Source organism: Calidris pugnax, unplaced genomic scaffold, assembly GCF_001431845.1.
Source record: "Calidris pugnax isolate Ruff unplaced genomic scaffold, ASM143184v1 scaffold38, whole genome shotgun sequence".
NCBI classification, from domain to species: Eukaryota; Metazoa; Chordata; class Aves; order Charadriiformes; family Scolopacidae; genus Calidris; species Calidris pugnax.
In genome coordinates this window covers 17,089,670-17,108,919 of record NW_015090995.1, presented here as the reverse complement: position 1 = coordinate 17,108,919, position 19,250 = coordinate 17,089,670, and the positions used below count along the sequence as shown (strand labels likewise).

The following is a 19,250-nucleotide window of genomic DNA, read 5'->3' as shown; positions in this document are numbered from 1 at the left end:
CTTTAGTACATGATTATAATGAAGATTATGAGAATCAGGAAAGAAGCCAGAATAGCAATCAACTCTATTTTGGAATAAGCTAATGAACACCTGATAGCTTTACAACTTTGTTCTTTGATGTGATCTACAAAACCAACTTTCAGCATGTTCAAACAAGGATGTTGGTCACCAGAAGTAGCCATGTTAGTTTACCTTTATTTTTCTTTAATGTGTGCTCTGATAAAGTTAACAGTTTTAAAATGTTCATGTGAAATTCCAATGAAAAGCTTGAATTTCTGAATACTTGTATTTTTCCCTAACAATCCCTGCAGTTCCAGTCAAGCAGGGAGAATAATCTGGATGTCAAATATTTGACAGCCAATTTGAGCGGAAGTATGTAACTGTCGAGCCAGGAAGCATTTTTAGTAATTGAAAGCATTTTATATTTATGCAAACTGCATACAAGAAACATATACGTTTTAGAATACTTTTTATCCCTAGAATAAGTTAAATAAACCCTTAATTTTATAAGGATTCTTTCTTTTCCCCTTGCATAATTATCTTTAAAATGTACTACAGCTGTAGGTCATATTTTTATGCAAATGAAAGGGTTTGGTTGCTTATTATTTTTTAAATCTAGACACTTCCTATTTAGAGATATGGTACCATCAATTATGATTTAATTGATCTCTCTGACAGAAGTTCCTTTTGCATGTACAGTTGAGGAAAAAACTTTGTTTACTGAATTTTGATTACAGCTGTGCAGTAGCAGGAGACATGCCTATTCCCATAGCAGTTATTTTCTCATTTTAATAAAAAAATAAAGAGGAACTATTATTTAGAATATTATTGCAGCTCTTCCCACTTACGCCCCAAGAAACACAGCTTTTTTCCTTCCATTCAGTAAGCCAAAAACATAACATGGAGTCACACATGCACAAAAATTGCTCAACAATATGCTCTCTGTCTTTGGTTTTAACACCCAGTGGTGGATGAACTGCAACTATTGTCCATCCACTGCTTCTTGCTTTCCAGATTTTGCATTGAATTCTATAAGCCTTAGATAACTATAGCTTATTCATATAGCATTTCATTTGTAACACTTAAACCCACAATGGTTCTTCTTTGACTGGAAGGGTTATTTCTGAATTTCAGTTAAAGCTCACTTTTTCTGATATTTCGGGGACACTTAGCTGCTACATGTCAAAAAAAAGAATGACTAAAATCACAACACAGTTAAGTCATGACAACTATACATCCCTGTCTAGAGGCAGACGAGTAGGTCCATATTTTCTGCTTTCTTCTGTGTGACCGTACTATCCCGTGAGCACAAATTGGACCCCCCAAAGCTAATGCACTTCCTAATGCATTATCCCACCTTTCTCATATGCTTCTGCCTCTTTCAGATCAAACATCTGTACAAGCGAGTCTCAGTATAATAAACCCCCTCATCAAGATGAGGCCCCTGCAGAAGTTCAAATAATTACATTCTCAGCCATGCCGTGAAATCAACATGAAGAACAAGGTAGTATAGCACATCAGTAAAAAATCTGCATCTCTACCTGACTTCATAGATCACAGCATCTGCTAAGATACTGTGACTCTCCTGCCAATATGCCTATTCAATATACCAGGAAGAAATTTCCCAGTGAGTAATGATACAATGTAGCCTTTTTCTGTCAGCCTCAGAATTATGCCAATGCTTGTTGCTGCCCGGTCTATCAGATGGTGCCTGCTTCTGTGGTGCCTCAAACCAGCACTAATCCAAACTGCCAACACAAGGTGCTCTTCTCCATTTTTCTGCACCAGGCCAACTATGGTGACAACACCTCACATCTTACAAAGTAATCAATGTGTTGAAGATACTTGGCTGGTGATAGCTATTTCTGCCTTTTGCCAGCTTTTTTCCTCTTTCATTTTCTTCACTGTATTAACAACAATTGAAAAGACCAAAAAAAATAAACACAAAAATATATTACCCTAGCACTAAACACTGACCATCTGATTAGACAAAACTGATTCAGTTGAATTTGAATTTCCCTGGGAATCCAAAACATAAATGTACGGAAAAACACGATGATATAGTCTTTATTTTTACTTGTTTGCAAAAAAAGCCGTAACTTTATCAAACATTATAAACACTTTCACTGCTGACAACGCTCTTCAAACATCAACTACTGTAATTTTCCACACATTTGCATAACACTGGCTGATTAAGCTGTCAGAATTTTCTTTGCTGCTTGCTGCAGAAATCAAAAATAAAAACACAGCAATTGCAGTGGTTTGCCCTCATAAGATGTTGACAGCAGATTGTAAGAAATAGCAAAATGGCTAATCTGAAGCATATGGGGGAGTATCCTCCTCAATTACTAATTCTCTCATCCATGCAGAATTTAACTTCTTTTCCCCAGTATAAGAACTGCTCCAGTTGGCAGCAACCCACAACAACCCAGCCCATGGATCTGCAGTCCTGCCTGAAGAGAACACTAAAGCAGACACCCTATTCCTTCACCACTTTTAGTAAATTACAGGGTCCTCTTACCCTGACAATTCAATTCTTACAGGAACTCCAAAGCCTCAAGGCCTGAACCATCTTGAACCCTAGAGACCTTCCACAGGAACTTGCCTAGCTCTCCTCTGTTATTTCTATGTAATGTAATGCCCTTCCAGTTTATCAGACATATTTGTTCTGTCTTATATTGAAGTAGCATTAATATTCATCTCAAGATGCATATGGCACAATATAACTTATCAAATGAACATCCCACATTTATAACAAAAATTACCATGTAATTATCATTGCTTCCTTTATGTTGCCATGCAGTTTCCTCTCAAAATAATACATGTTGTCTCACAGCTTATAATTAAATCATAATCTCTGTAACGTCTACAGCAAGACCAAAGTTTTGAAGTCAAAAGAGAGAATTTACAGAGAACTAACAATAATACAGAACATGTATAAAGCCAAAGAAATACTCTGTCGTGGGTAAGAGAGTAGTTTGAATTCCTTTCCTTTCTGTAGAGCAGGCTAACTAATGCATTATCCCACCTTTCTCATATGCTTCTGCCTCTTTCAGATCAAACATCTGTACAAGCGAGTCTCAGTATAATAAACCCCCTCATCAAGATGAGGCCCCTGCAGAAGTTCAAATAATTACATTCTCAGCCATGCCGTGAAATCAACATGAAGAACAAGGTAGTATAGCACATCAGTAAAAAATCTGCATCTCTACCTGACTTCATAGATCACAGCATCTGCTAAGATACTGTGACTCTCCTGCCAATATGCCTATTCAATATACCAGGAAGAAATTTCCCAGTGAGTAATGATACAATGTAGCCTTTTTCTGTCAGCCTCAGAATTATGCCAATGCTTGTTGCTGCCCGGTCTATCAGATGGTGCCTGCTTCTGTGGTGCCTCAAACCAGCACTAATCCAAACTGCCAACACAAGGTGCTCTTCTCCATTTTTCTGCACCAGGCCAACTATGGTGACAACACCTCACATCTTACAAAGTAATCAATGTGTTGAAGATACTTGGCTGGTGATAGCTATTTCTGCCTTTTGCCAGCTTTTTTCCTCTTTCATTTTCTTCACTGTATTAACAACAATTGAAAAGACCAAAAAAAATAAACACAAAAATATATTACCCTAGCACTAAACACTGACCATCTGATTAGACAAAACTGATTCAGTTGAATTTGAATTTCCCTGGGAATCCAAAACATAAATGTACGGAAAAACACGATGATATAGTCTTTATTTTTACTTGTTTGCAAAAAAAGCCGTAACTTTATCAAACATTATAAACACTTTCACTGCTGACAACGCTCTTCAAACATCAACTACTGTAATTTTCCACACATTTGCATAACACTGGCTGATTAAGCTGTCAGAATTTTCTTTGCTGCTTGCTGCAGAAATCAAAAATAAAAACACAGCAATTGCAGTGGTTTGCCCTCATAAGATGTTGACAGCAGATTGTAAGAAATAGCAAAATGGCTAATCTGAAGCATATGGGGGAGTATCCTCCTCAATTACTAATTCTCTCATCCATGCAGAATTTAACTTCTTTTCCCCAGTATAAGAACTGCTCCAGTTGGCAGCAACCCACAACAACCCAGCCCATGGATCTGCAGTCCTGCCTGAAGAGAACACTAAAGCAGACACCCTATTCCTTCACCACTTTTAGTAAATTACAGGGTCCTCTTACCCTGACAATTCAATTCTTACAGGAACTCCAAAGCCTCAAGGCCTGAACCATCTTGAACCCTAGAGACCTTCCACAGGAACTTGCCTAGCTCTCCTCTGTTATTTCTATGTAATGTAATGCCCTTCCAGTTTATCAGACATATTTGTTCTGTCTTATATTGAAGTAGCATTAATATTCATCTCAAGATGCATATGGCACAATATAACTTATCAAATGAACATCCCACATTTATAACAAAAATTACCATGTAATTATCATTGCTTCCTTTATGTTGCCATGCAGTTTCCTCTCAAAATAAGTCTCACAGCTTATAATTAAATCATAATCTCTGTAACGTCTACAGCAAGACCAAAGTTTTGAAGTCAAAAGAGAGAATTTACAGAGAACTAACAATAATACAGAACATGTATAAAGCCAAAGAAATACTCTGTCGTGGGTAAGAGAGTAGTTTGAATTCCTTTCCTTTCTGTAGAGCAGGCTAAGTGCAAGAGCTTTTTCTGGTGAACACTTTTATAATATAATTTTAAAACATCACAAAGATAAAAGGGATATATCCATATACTTTGAATTCATCCCGTCTAGTTCCAATATATATTAAATTAATCCAGAGCAAATTAAAAAACCACGTATACCGGTTTATTCCAAAAAGGAGTTTAACAATCCACAATAATCAACCATGAAAACAGACACACTGGAGCTTCCCAAGACACAGGAAATAATTCTTATCAATTGGTCTTCCTAGCATTAGCAACCAGTTTAAGACTTAAATTAACTTTAGAAACAAAATTCTAAAATAAGAAGAAATAAAAGTTGTCTAGAATGCTTGTATAATCACACAGTGAGAATTCTGACATTCTTTTCCTCTTAAAAGAACTGCTTAAATTGCCTCCCATTTGAGAACATTCAATTTCTCTGTTGTCATCTTCATACTACTTTACAATAATTTTAATGATTCCAAAAAAAATATGGTAAACAAGAATATGGATTTTATTTTTCTTCTGAAAAAGGTACAGAATGGTCAGCTGCACTGTGATACAGCCACTGCTTCTATCCTGATTTACAAATTATCTACTTTCCTTGCTGAAAGCTGTCTTTTTATCTTAGACTGACTTCACAGGAGAATTACTGAACTCTTATGCTTATTGTGAAGTGTTAATCTCTACACTATAAAAAGATAGTTATAATTTAGTACACCTTTAAGTACTTCATCTTCATTCAAGCTAAATCTGTTTTTTCACTTCAGCTGTGCATTCTGAAAGTCAAAAAATAGTAGATACTTTTTGTTTCGTTTATAGATTTGGTCTAATGTCACTGAAATGAATGCAAAACCTCGCCTCAATTGAAACCTAAGACTGTACATTGTTATGTCAATATTTCCTTTGATCTGAAAAAAAAGAAAAAGCTTCTATTAAATAAGGGTCTGTCAGGCTCGGAGGGAATTTAAGAAACTTCAGAAGATCATGACTGGTTTAGAGGTCTATATTTCTCTTTTCCACAGCCTATCCTATTATCTCTTTTCCAAGACTTCGTCTTCCTCCTCCATTTAAATGAAAAAAATACTCTCATTCCCTTCCAGACCTTGCAAGACTCCTCCCAACATGTTCTCCAAGCAGCCTTGTTTTTTCTTTCCTTTCCTACAATACAGATCATCCTTTTGTAATGCCATCCAGCAAAAAGCAGTCCCCTCTCTTCTCCAACAGCATTTTAGAAAACCCCAGGGTTTTCCTTTCCCTGTTCTTCTGGGAACAGGTGAACAAGAAGGAAGAGGGTGGAGCAAGAAGTATCCTAAGAAACAGGAGGGATATACATTGAGAGGACTCTGCTACTTCTTTTAACTGGGAATAGCGTCTGCTTTACAGCAAAGTGCTGCCTCATGCAACAACAGGCTTCAGCAAACCATAGCTCTGTCCAGCTAGAGCCGCAAAACCCAAGCCTGTGTCACACAGGGACTTTCTGGTTGTTATTAAGAGGTGCTAAACAGTTTGTATGAATTTGAGGACATATCAACATACCCAGTTCTTTCTTCATTTGCTTCAATATATTAATTCTTTCCAAGTTGTAAAAGACTAAAGCAAGATTAACTGTGATGGGGGTGAGAGAGAAGGCTCAAAATGTGTTAATATTATAGACATCAAGATGTCTGTACAACCTTGATGAATTATTTCTAAAAATAGCACTGATGCAGGTAATAAATCCTACACTTTTTGTCAAAAAGATAAGCCCCCCCCAATATTGATTGCTTACATGAGGACTATGTTTAAGAATGATAAAAGGCATTTTAGTCAATGCAAACTGTGGCCACAGACACCTTGAGACATGCAACAAAAAAGTGGTTTTTTTTGTTTTGATATATTTATTTCCTTCCTCCTTTAAGTACTGCCAGTTACTCAGTTCCCTCAGTATTTGCTGTGGGAATACTTATTTCTCTGATTACAGTTTGCAGTTATATTTTAAAATAGCAAATATATATTGGTTAATTTTTGCAACAGAGGCACCTCACAAGCAAGCACGTAGGCAGAAAAGGGGGAAAAGAGAGAATGATGGGCATGCTATGAAATAGGTGGGTTTTCTAACAGTGGGTTTCTTAACAGTGGTATGATGGCTATATTATCAAGAGAGCTGATAATATTCTTTTATATTAATTATGTGCTGTCATTTAGAAGTTAAGCAGCATTTCAATTCACAAGGTGACTTCAACAGTATTCACAGAAAATGCCAGCAATATTGTGCCAAAAGTCTGATGAGAATTGATGCTAGCAGCTTTGAGCATCACAGTGTATCCACCGAGAACCTAGTTCCTTGAACAGTACAACTAGCACTTATCGACAGTGAAGTTACTGCTTCACTAGCAGAGAAACTCAGCAATTCAAATAGAACTATGTATCTAGTTTCTTATTCAACCCAAATTTGTATTAATGGACAGATATAAAGATTTGACAAAATGTAATATGTTTTGTTTTTATAGGCAGAATATTTGTAGATTTCACAGGTATGCTTTTCTTAAGAATGCTACAAATGCCTTTATGCCCACTTAAAAAAACCCAACAAAATGACAAATCTCTAGCCAGATTTGCTACAACAGTAAATATATGCATATACATGAAATAAAATTAAGAATTTCTGAAATGACAAAAAATAATAATCAGCACACCCAAACCCTGCACCTTTCACTTTCCACAACTATATTATAAACAAGGAAGACAAATATATAAGAAATTTGTTCTTAGTTTTATTACTAATATTAATAAATGGCACCTACAAAATATTGGTAAGTATATAAGCTGTGTCTATTCAGTCTCCGAGTTATACAAGTCTAAGTGTTTTAGCATATCTTGTGATACTGCATGCCGAAGAAGAATCCTTCATAATTCTTTTTATTTGTTTCTTAGATGCTACCTAAAATTAAATAAATGGCAATGGAAAGTAAAGTTCCACATACTGTTTCCTCTCCTCTGAAACATGACTGCCTATTGAGATATTTCTGAACGTTACTCAAAAACCTTAGCAGTATGTTTATCTGGGGGCAAGCGTGAGCTCCATGTATGGTTTGACAAACTTTAATCCCAGTTAGTACCATATAATTTAATAAAGAAGTACTTAGAACAACAAATAACATGAAATCAATCTAACTCGCAAATCTCTTCTAAAAATAACTAGATCATACATTAGCTATAACACTCAGTTCAAAATATTACGTTGTTAATAGATAAGTGTTTGAGGCATGATAACAACTACTGTGGGCTCACACTCATGTTTTCCAATTAGAACCATTTCTTCTCCCCCTTTGTGATAAGTAAAATATCTATCTAAGAACTAGGAAACCACAACAAAACCAGAAGAACACCTTTTGCCAGCCTATTCCTGGTGAATGTCAATTCATATCTATTGGAACTACATCATAAGTATGCAACATGCCAAGTGTCTTTCTCTCCTGATGTCAATGGGAGATTATAATTCTTGTTTGTGCCTATTACCTGCTTAAACCTACCGTTTGCATGATGGTTGCAACAGACTTTGAATCTCCTGGATTTCCTAGGTGTGTAATGTACCATTACATGATAACCAAAAAAGCAGAGACCTTTCTGCTTTGGTCAGTGACCCTTCCAATTTGTATTTCTAAGAAGGTGGTTTTTAATTGTGTGTCTAAATGGAAGACTGAAATATGTACGCCCAGAGAGGCATTTGGGGCTTAGGAGTCCAGCTACACAGTGATACTGATCACAAACTGAAGGCCCTCCCTATTCAAGATACAAGTCATATTTCAAACACGTCTCTCTTCATTTACCTGTCATCAGCTGCCTTAGGTGTCCCGTTTAGCAAATCTCTAATTTGCATTCTTGAATTTTTGGTTTATTCAGGGCCATAACTTTTACTGCTGGACTGTCTGACATAATTATGTCCTACTATCTGTTTAATTTGCATGTGAAATTCTATGTTCACAGCATGTAACATCTTGTCCTAAGTACTATTTAAAGGTTTCTTAGAGATTCAGACTATTAGAAAAGATGGATTAATTAACAGAACACTCACACTATGTTGGTAACTGTGAGGCAACAACAAGGTACTGTTTATCATCATGTAATAATTTCAAATATTTTGAAAATAAATCATTAGTGAAAAGGATAGTGCAGTTCTGAGCTAAATAATTATTCCTCTTATAATATCATTCTATTTTATTCAAAATTTTAAAGTGTGCAGGATATGGAACTATACTACTTTTATATTGTGAAAACAGAGATTTAAAGAATGATTCATTGTCCTATCTGCCTAAAGCCAGACAACTTTTGTTAACACCTTTCAGCCTTTCTCTTCCAAAATACTGATAATGAAAAAATTCTTCCCTCTCCTACCTTCTATCACATAGTACTGGAAAGAAAAACACAGGAAGAGGGACTATCTCTACTGCAGTGATTTTACCATGTATATCTGTGATATTTAGTAAAACAGAGCACAAGTTTGTTTTTTTTTTTTTTAATAAAAAAAAAAAAAAAGGACAACGTTCGCACACTGTAACACAAATAATGTCAACAGTAATAGGTATATTTTATTCTGGACTACACTGATAACTCCCACACTAATTTCACAGAAGTCAGAGTTCCATCTGAAGCCAGGCCTGCACTGCACATTCCTTCATATCACTTCCAAGCTTTTCAGCTTTTGTGAACGGTACTTTCTGGAATCTCATTATAATAGATTATGCATGTTTTATATGTTGCCTCAGAGAACTGCATATTTTAATACTCACACATCTCATCAAGAAATACTAGATCTGCCAGTTTTACTTTATCTACCCTTCATAGATAATTTGCCTTCTGAACAGAACTGAAAAGAGATTTTCAGTGATTTTAATACAGGAAGAAATCCAGCAGCTGGAGCCAAGTGTTAAAAAAATCTGACGTCCTATTAATTTTTTATCACATGTCCAAAAGGACACTGCTCTGTGTAGATTATACAGCCATATTCAAATAAGTTTAGGAAAGAAGCTTCAGACATTGTTCTCGGAATAATTTTAAGTAATAGATAATGATGTCCATGAAAAGATGAGTGAGACAAAAATCTATTTTGATCGACCAACCGACTACACAAGCATGTCAAATACATGCATTTTCATTTCTCTAAGAACAGCTTCAATGAAGCATTAAAGAACATATTACCACAGAGACAGCCGTATTCTAGCATACCAAATCAGGAGACATACATAAATCAGGAAAGTAACCTGTATCCCATAGCATCTTCCTGCCAAGGCTCAGGCCCATGACAGAGTGAGCAGACTAATTCTAAAGACATATGCTATACTTCATCTTTTCTCAAAATCTCAAGCCATTGTGATCATGGTAGAATCTGACACAGAAACTAAAAGATTTATGGCTCTAAGCCTTGCACAGCTTGCAAAGATGACCAAAGCAACACATTTCATATGCTTACTATTTGCATCATAAAAGTCAAATGAGTCTGCTTACAGTGATTAAACCTCACAAAAGTTAAATGGCAAAAAACATATAAAAAGAAAATGTGTGGTACAAGTCACTCACAAAGAACATGGCTGAATCCACCGAAGACTTACACAGATCTTAAAGGCAGGGATAGTGACCTCCACTGGTAAATTGGTGAAAATATTATTTATGCTCTTATTACCAAATCACTTAATTATTACTGCTTATTAAGTTAACAGGAGTAGGTCATTATCAGTGGTGGGGCAGGACAAGTTAGAAGAGTTCAAAACAGAAAATGAGACTACTTCCTTGGAATGAGCTAGGTTCTGACAGTATCTTTCTTAGAGCATATCAGCATTACATACCTTGAAGTCAGAGACACTTTGAGGAAAGGAAGCAATTCCTATTTCTACTAAGCTACCTATTAAAGGAAAGAGGAATAATTACATCAAGCCTGCCATGGTGCAGAACAATAGAACAAATGATGCATTAGAAATACCTTTCAATCTAAATAACATTAAGAACAAAAAAATCTGTTGTATTTCTCTGTGTAAATAGGATCATTTATAATGCTGAATTAGAAACTGTGTTTGCATCCCAAATTAATTTCTTTTTTGATAAAACTGAAAGCACGTTTTTTCCACTGATACTGAACTATCACTCAAAGTAGCCACTCTTTATAGAGTCAAGGAAAGCCATCAAGATTAATTTTATTCACTGCAACTAAAATAAACAATCATACCATTCATAGGCACATAGGGCTTTATCTTCTGTTTTCATGGTCCACTTACATACACAGGTACCAAAAGAAAAAAATTAACACAGGTCCTTGGTTGCCTTGTAATTGCCCATCATTTTACAGCCAGCACATAAGATGAGGGAAGAAACAAGAGCTACCATTCATGTACATGTTTAGATCATTTAAGGAACAGAAATGATTTTGGAAGCATAAGCACAAACTCACGTGAAGTTCGATATTCTGTGTTTTCATGCTTTAATACTGGCTAGATCAAGAGAGAGCACTGGATGTAGCCAGTGCCCTAGATACTGTATGTATTCTATTGCCATTTAGTATCAGTTTGTTGCTACGTACAAGACTGAATTTCTTCCCTCTCTATTCAGCCTGTGTAAGCCTGCTCTAGAGTACTCACTCGAGATTTAGACCTCTTCACGACCAGAGACTGACACAACTGGAGCGAGTTCAGTGGAGGGCCTGAAGCACAGGAGGTAAGAAGAGAGGCTGGAAGGGTTGGGTGTGTTTTGCCCGGAGAAAAGAAGAGCTGGTGAAAGAAGGTAGTGTCAGCCTTCCATTGGTGAATGGCAGTTACAGAAAAGACACAGACAGACTTTTCTCAGAGGTGAGAAAAGATAATAGGTGAAGAGCCAGTGGACAGGAACTGCAGCAATGAACATTTTTACTAGTTATGAGAAAATAATTGGCAACAAGTCAACTGACAACACCTAGTTGAAGAGCTCATGGAATCTCCATCATTGGAGATACTTGAAACTTGACTGGAAGCAGCCCTGAGGAATCTGGTTTAGCTTTGATGGTAACCCTGCTTTGAGCAGAGGGTTTCACTAGGCTACTTTCAGAGGTCCCTTCCGCTCTGAAGTATTCCATTATTGTCCTCATTGCACACTATGTCCTGAAGTAATTTCTGAGGACTGAAGGACTTTCAAAATGTCATTTAATGCATAGGGCAATGGTATCTCATTTCCAAAGGTATCTGAAAAAAACCTTAAGTAACACTATGGAAAAACCCAAACAAAAGAAAATTCAATGTGATGATCAATCAGCAGATTAGACCCTCTTTCAGTTAGTTCTCTGTGATATTTTCTCTGCAACAAAATACTGGTCCAAAATACTTCTATTTTTATGACCATACTGTTCTCCCTGTTACTTTTGTACAGGAGAGTTTTGCAACCTCCCACTCCCACATCTAACAGAAACTTCTCACCAACAGCACATACCCGCATAGAAGGATTTTATTAGAAAAATCTTCAACCAAAGCAGCATACAGCAGACTGCAGATTCTGAGTACAAAGAACAATACAGAAGAAGTCATCAGGTGTACTGACAGTTAACTAACTTAAATACCAGTTATTTTTAATAAATGTACTGCATGTATTCCTTCTTTAGGGAGTTGCTTCTAGCAACACCTCTATCTCCTAAAATCCAGGCTATGAAAACCCTTTCAGAATCCTATCCAGTCACCTCAGGGCAAAACCAAATTCAATATGACATCTCATGTAACAGGAACGTTGATTATAAAAAAAAAAATAATGCAACAAAAAACCCAACCAGTCTTTCAATACTTTGTCATGTTGTGATATCTGACTTCAAACGTGATTCTCGCAAATGCAGAGATAACATTGAGCAACCAACAATAAACTGAAACACTTACTATGTAAAAGCAATAAGCTGCCTGTTATACTAAGCGTACTGTAGACAGTGCAATGGAATGCTCCTGAAGGCTGATGTGTATAACTACGTGTTATTATAACAGTTATCTTACCCACACAGATATGGGCCCTTAAGACACCTCTTTTTTTTTTTTTTTTTTTTAGTCTTCCAAAAGTAAGTGAACTCTATTCTATGCACATTTGTCAAAATCAGGTTAGAGATTTTCATAATTGTCACTCCCTCAGCCTGCCATTTTCTTCGCTTGCAGTCAAATAACATTGAAAAAGGGACTGGAATATTTTCTTATGTTTGAAAGTGTTGGAAACTCTTATTTCCACCATAATCCTTGTAGGTGCGTGCCAGCTTTATTGAGGACAAGCAATAGTGAGGGCTGCTGCCTTTTCTGAAGTATGTTCTGGTCTGTGCATAGGAAGTAATGATCATTAACCAGTAATCATTAAAACCAGAAACACAACCTATATCACACTATTATTTCTGAAATTTCTCAAAAATGCTGAAGAACCTCAAAAACAGAGACAGAAACAGTCACTGCATTTTTTTTTCCACTTATAGCTACCTCAGTGGTTGATAAAAACTGCTCCCCCACTAGCTGTCTGTGGTAATAGCCTTGGAAAACAAAACTTCAAAAAGATTTAAGATGTACAAAAACAAATCACAAGAACACTGTGCATGGAAGCTTGTGATTTAGTGGAATTAAAAAAGTCCCTGAACATAGCTGTAACAATCTCTTAAGACAACAACTGAGAAGAGAGAAATATCACCAGCTCTCTTATGTTAGGTGATTTCATTTTTTAAAATCAAGGAACTGTGTTGAAGGAGCTCTATGACAAGATGAAATCTAAACAGATAGTTGGAATATTTACGCCATATTTCTGGAAATGGTACCTTTTACTTATTTTGTAAAAAGGAACTACATGACCTGAGGATGTCCTTGGAACAAAATAACATAATTTTGACTTTGCAATTTATCAGATGTTCAGCTAATGTCAGCTTGCACTGTACAGAAAATCCTACCTGGAAAATTAGAGTATTCTGTTAATTCTTATACCTTTCATCTTGATTTGTCCTAGGTATTAGATGTGCCAGTTTTCTATGGATCTTCTATAGAAGGATAGCACTAAAACATGAATTCCATGTTTTAAAACTCCCCACAAGATTTAGTTGCTAATGAAGCCCATTTGGTTGCTTCATTGTCTTATCCTGAACTGTTTACTCTTGATTTTCATTATCTGGAACATTTTACCTTTTTTTTTTTTTTTTCCTGCGGACAAACAAGAAACACAAGTTGGAGAAGCATTCCAGTAGAACGTGTTAGACATCACAAATATTAATGTGATCAAATACCTCTCAGAAAAGATGAGAGAACTAGATTAGAAAAAGATAGGAGTCGTGCTTCAGAGCTTAAAAAGTCTGCAGGGATTAGGGAGAAGTTTACCACTGCCGAGTTTGGACATATCCTGTTATCCGATCTCAAGCTCTTTTGACAAAGCAATTAACTAAATGACCACGTGTCAAATATAAACAGTCTACCAAGAAGTACAGTAAGCAATATTTCCATTGGCAACAGCGAAGTTATTTGGATGACAAAACCCCCACCTAGTTCTGCTTTAAAGAAAAATTACAATTATTTCTGGCCTTTTAATCTGTCCTTGAAATGACACAAGATGAGCATATTCAGATATAGAGAGATATAAGTATAATATAATATCATGTAGGAAGAAGAACAAACCAGAAGTCCCATACACGTCTTCTTTAGTTATAAATTTTATCTTTAAAGGTATGTCTAGAGTGTCTGAATGAAAAATGTAATTATAGTTCACAACTAGCAGCATTTTCTTTAGCTACTGAAAGTAACAAAAGGAGCCAGTGATAAAGCATAGCATGAAAAAGAAATACTATGAATAGTATGTACTTCATTTTTAAAACAGTTTCAACATATTTAAGTTTCTATACCTGTATCTAACAAACACATGGAGTCATACCCTAAGAATATCCTTTGATGGAGTGCTTTCATTAAAGAAGCTATTTTACTGCTTTTCTCTCTCTTGCACTATTTTAGCAAAGTGAGTAGGAAAATCTTTATTTCTAATTTTTATTTTCATTACCTTTCAGTTCCATCAGCAAAACTATTGCTTTGAGGCTTTTCTTGTCAGCTTTATCAGACAAGTTTACTTAAAACATGTTTTTTGTTATAGCCACTGAGCTTAAGTCTGCACCGGTGTTTCTTCTCACTCCCTCTGCCCTGTAAAGAGCTTCTGTGACTATTTAATGGAACCATTAGTTCAAAAGGTAGAATAATTACTGTTAGACTCATTCATATCTTGAATGCCTGTCAGCTGTCCTGAACACATTCAGCTTAGAAAAATATAGAATAATCTAGATTTTTCCCATCATCTGACTAGGATAAAAATGAGTGTTTTTCAATTACATTACAAAATACAGGTTCTTTAACTCCGTCGTACTGAAACCATAATGTGCATAGAAGAAAGTACTTCAGAAGAGCCCTTTGGCTTTTACAAGGTAATTTAACATCTGAAATGACTTAGGTTAAAGAGCTTGTGCCTAATAATAAAATAAACCAAATGTCATCTGTATCCTTAAAAGTACCCTCCCCTTCCTTAAGGAAAAGCTTCTAAGAAGAATCATCTTTTAAAAAAAAAATTCCTTAGAGCATTATTTTAATTATTAATTCCAATAAAATATTTTTATTATAAATCTGCTAATAACCTATTATTCTATGCAACTGCTGAAAGTATATTTTGCACTATGTTCTCAGAAATTGGTGGTTACTGTTATATATTGTGTTTATTCTATAAATACTGTTGGTTTCTACTGAAGTTGAAACATTACATAACTTTTTGGATGACAGCAGTAAAGTTGCATTCAGTCACGTGAACTGAGATGACAAATCTAGATTAAATTCATATTTCTGTAAGCCTTCCATCACTCATAGATAAGACAAATCCAAACCTTGACTCTTCTAACACTCCAAACTTCCAAATCTATACTCATAGAAATTATTGAACGTTAAGGAAAATCTGTCTTGAATTTTGTATTTAGTTCAACAGAGAGAAAAGGAATTCAGTAGCATACTGAAGAGCAGTTGTGAAATCACTTTCCTTCCCTGCCCAATTTATTTCAGTTTAAGTAGAATGAGTTGTGTGGATATGTGTGTGTATATATATATATATTACTTTCCATCATCAGTATTAAAGAACTGCCTCCACTTCAGCACATAGTTCTCTTTACTGTCATCCCTATGGCATTTTAAACAATAGAGTAAAACATTATTTCTGCCAAGGACTGCAGCTTGGAAGAGAAAGGATGCTGCAAGTCCTGAGTGACAATGAATTGTACAGAGAAACTTGCCCTGTGCCTTTTACCATAAAGCAATCATCATATTTTCGTGAAAGTGTACAGTTAGGTTAGTCTGTATTTATTCAAGGAGATTAAAATAGGATTTATTGAAAAAGCAAGACAAAGTAGAATATACTCCACCTAACTAAATGGTGTTACTGGATATTATTAGTTACAATCCTGTTAGTTATGTAACAATCTTATACCTTTGCAGCATAAACATTTTAATATCCTTACAGTATCACACTTCAAGCATCCCCAGAGTTAGTGCTCAGCCTCCCTACTTCATTAAGTGCCTAAAACATAGTTTGAACTATAACAAAGTGCTTTCATATAATTTCCTAATGGTAGTCTATTATGTTCACACTTGCTTTTTTATGCTTTAAATTCCATAAGGCACATCTTACACTGTAGCCTCCATCCCATATATTGTGCGACAAAAATTACTTTTTTATTTAGAGTGGAATGGATAACTTTTTCTCACTCCTGTTGGATTTTTCAGCTGCAACACTGTACAAAGAGTATAGGGGAGCTGGGGAAAAGAATGCATTTTCCCAATTAGGTTCTTAATGTAGTATCACATGACTTATACATACCTTTCTCCTTATAATTTTATTAGATTATCTTCTCACACGATCCTAAATCACACCACCTGTGCTTGCCATCTGACTTCCAACACTTTGATCTTATCTGTCTTCTGACAAGCAATTCACCTAAATGAACTCCTATACATGAACCTGGTAAGGTATTCTAAGACATGAAAATTCCCTCGGTTTTACACTCCAATCATCTGTACTTCTTCAATTCAGTTTGCTCTTGCTAATACCCCTTTTCAGTAATTGTCTAGGTCATTTGCCTGAGGCAAAAGCATCATTACAGCACAGACTTGGGAGGTATCCCACACCCATCTTGCTTGAAAATGACTATGTTTCAACTTTAATTTGAAATTAAAGCTTCATTAAGCTTCTGCTGTAAACACTGTGTGTATTGTGAACTTTAAGGTACTTAGACACTTTAAGACATTATCAATAAACTAGATAAATTTTCCATTGGCCTATTGGTAGTCCTATTGTATTAGTCAAAACCAGACAAGGGAAAATATGCTTGAAAGCTATTCTGGCACTTACCTCAGATCCTCTTTATTGGTTTATAGGCTGACATTAACCTCAGCTCACGCATAACCAGTCTGCTGCTTTTTCGCTAGATTTAATTTGTAGCCCTAGTTTGTCTTTAGAATGCTTTGATGCCCTTTATGTTCAAGTCTTAAAACTCGCATGCTCAATTTTCATGGTGTAATTATTCTGAAAGCATTCCTTGATAGCTTTATATGACAATTGTGTAAAAACCTGTAAACTCTGCTTTAGAAACTTCTTTTCAGATTATTTTAGTCAGTATTTTTTGTAGACTGCTCCTACGAGAAGCAGAGACCATATTCTCTCAGAGAGTATGAATTTTGCTTTCTGTTCTAATTTGTTCGCAATGCTCTGTAGCTCTAGTACAGCCAGTCTCCCTTAAGCTGTAACTAATATTGGGACCTCTCCTGAGGTTAGTAGCGTGTATGGATGGTATTGGTCAGAAAAATTCTGAGAGAAGTTGTGACTGGTTGCACTTTGGTCAATTTTTTTAACCAGGTGGAGAGAACAGCTGGTTCATTTGTGTATGGACATTTCCTTTTATTCATTAAATGTTTCTGATATTTTAAAAAATCCTTATTCAACAAGAAACATCAAAGTATAAAAAGAATATAGAAGAACTTCTGGTCGTCCTAGGCACCTTTTGTCTGACCCTAAATAAACTGTCAGTTCAATGAGATGTTTTTTCTTATACTGCAACGTTACCTGTATTAGCTAGGTAAATTTATATTTTATCTAGGAAACAATCCTAAAAAACTATCACAAAGCTACTTACTATTTCCATTGGTGTACTACATGGAGAAAATATTTCATGAGAGACCTTCAAGTTTTCTTTCACTATTTTGCTAACAAAAAAGAATTTTTTTCAGTTTTTAAAGAAGAGTATATTTAAAAAGACTGAAGAAGTTTTCCTGACAAAAATCTCTTTTCCTCTTTCAATCCCATGCATGAAATTAAACAACCTTGCTAACAGGACAATAGCTGTCCTTCTTACTGCTGTCCTAGGCATACCTCCAACTTCCATTCACTCACTTGTAACAAAAAATGTCAACAAAGAATAGATTGTTTCTAATTACCAGTTACAACATTTCAAGGTATAAGCATAATACTTATGTTTAGTTACTATGTTTGATGATGTGTGGACAAGTACATCCCAACAAGAGCAGGCGTGTGCCTCAGCCCAAGTTACCAGAATTAAGGTAAGAAAATACTCACTCAATTCCAGCAGTTTTGAGAGATGCCGCGGTTCCGCTTTGCACAGCCACCTCTGGCACTGCCTCCTCCAGCATTTACCCCAACATGTGGCCATGTGAGAAGTTGTTGTCCACTCAGTATAAGCTTCTTGTCCTAACGATGAAAAATTTACCACTTATTACTGCTTCCAAGTGCATGAGGCTGTCAGAAGAGCGCAAGTGGGAAGACAGGCCCAGCTTCAGTGAAGATGGAGCGAAGCACTCGTGGTGTTACTGACAGGAAACGGCTCCTGGTTTGGAAAGTGCTGTACACGTCTCACAGTAAACGTAACATGAAAATGACTGAAATCTGAACACTACAAAACTGCCTGTATCTTGGTGACAACTAAATTCACAGAAAAGCCTCTAATTTTTGCTTGATTACTGTATGCGAACCTTTCGCTCCCAAGTAGTTCAGCCAATTAACAAAAACAATCCTGCTGTAACCACAGACTGAATTATCCGATGCTGAGCCCCCCCTAAAACCTCCTTCCCGTACCTGAGGGAAGACGGAGGGGGGAGGGGGGGCGCACTCGGCCCCTCAGGCTCGGCCGCCATCTCGAGGCAGCGCCGGGCCGGGCCGGGCCGTGCCGCCTGTCAGCGGGTGGGCACTGCGCATGCGCGGGGCGGGAAGCCTCCGGAGCGGCGCGAGGCGTGGGCGCGTGCCTGTGGAGAGCCGGGGCGGCCCGGCGGGAGAGCGGCGCTGAGGCTTCAGCCTCGAAGGTCATTGTAGGGGTAGGTTTATCGCTGAGCTGTTTTTATTTGAAGTGCACCCGAAAGGAAGGCATCCCCCCCCGCCCTGGTAATCCGGGGCGATGTTTGTGGGTTAGTCACAAATGTGAGTGCCGGAGGTGGGGAGCGTTGTAGGCTGCCGGCCTTGCTTCGGTGTCTGTGAGGGGAGGTCAAGTACCCAGTAATCTTGGTTTTCAGAGATACTTTCAAGTGTTTGCACGTATCTTGAGAGTAGTAAATTGTACG

The 19,250-nt window shown here is 36.6% G+C and overlaps 1 long non-coding RNA gene across 3 annotated transcripts in view; it reads right to left on the bottom strand.

Annotated features, from left to right (window-relative positions):
* Positions 1–18,861, bottom strand: part of LOC106895538 — a 43,918-nt gene extending 25,057 nt beyond the window's left edge. For 2 of the 3 annotated variants that reach the window (XR_001413437.1, XR_001413439.1), the window contains exon 1: positions 18,256–18,861. This is a non-coding gene — a long non-coding RNA (uncharacterized LOC106895538). The remainder of the gene's footprint in view (positions 1–18,255) is intronic. The other variant, XR_001413438.1, reaches the window with a different exon arrangement.
* Positions 18,862–19,250: the final 389 nt, after the last annotated feature.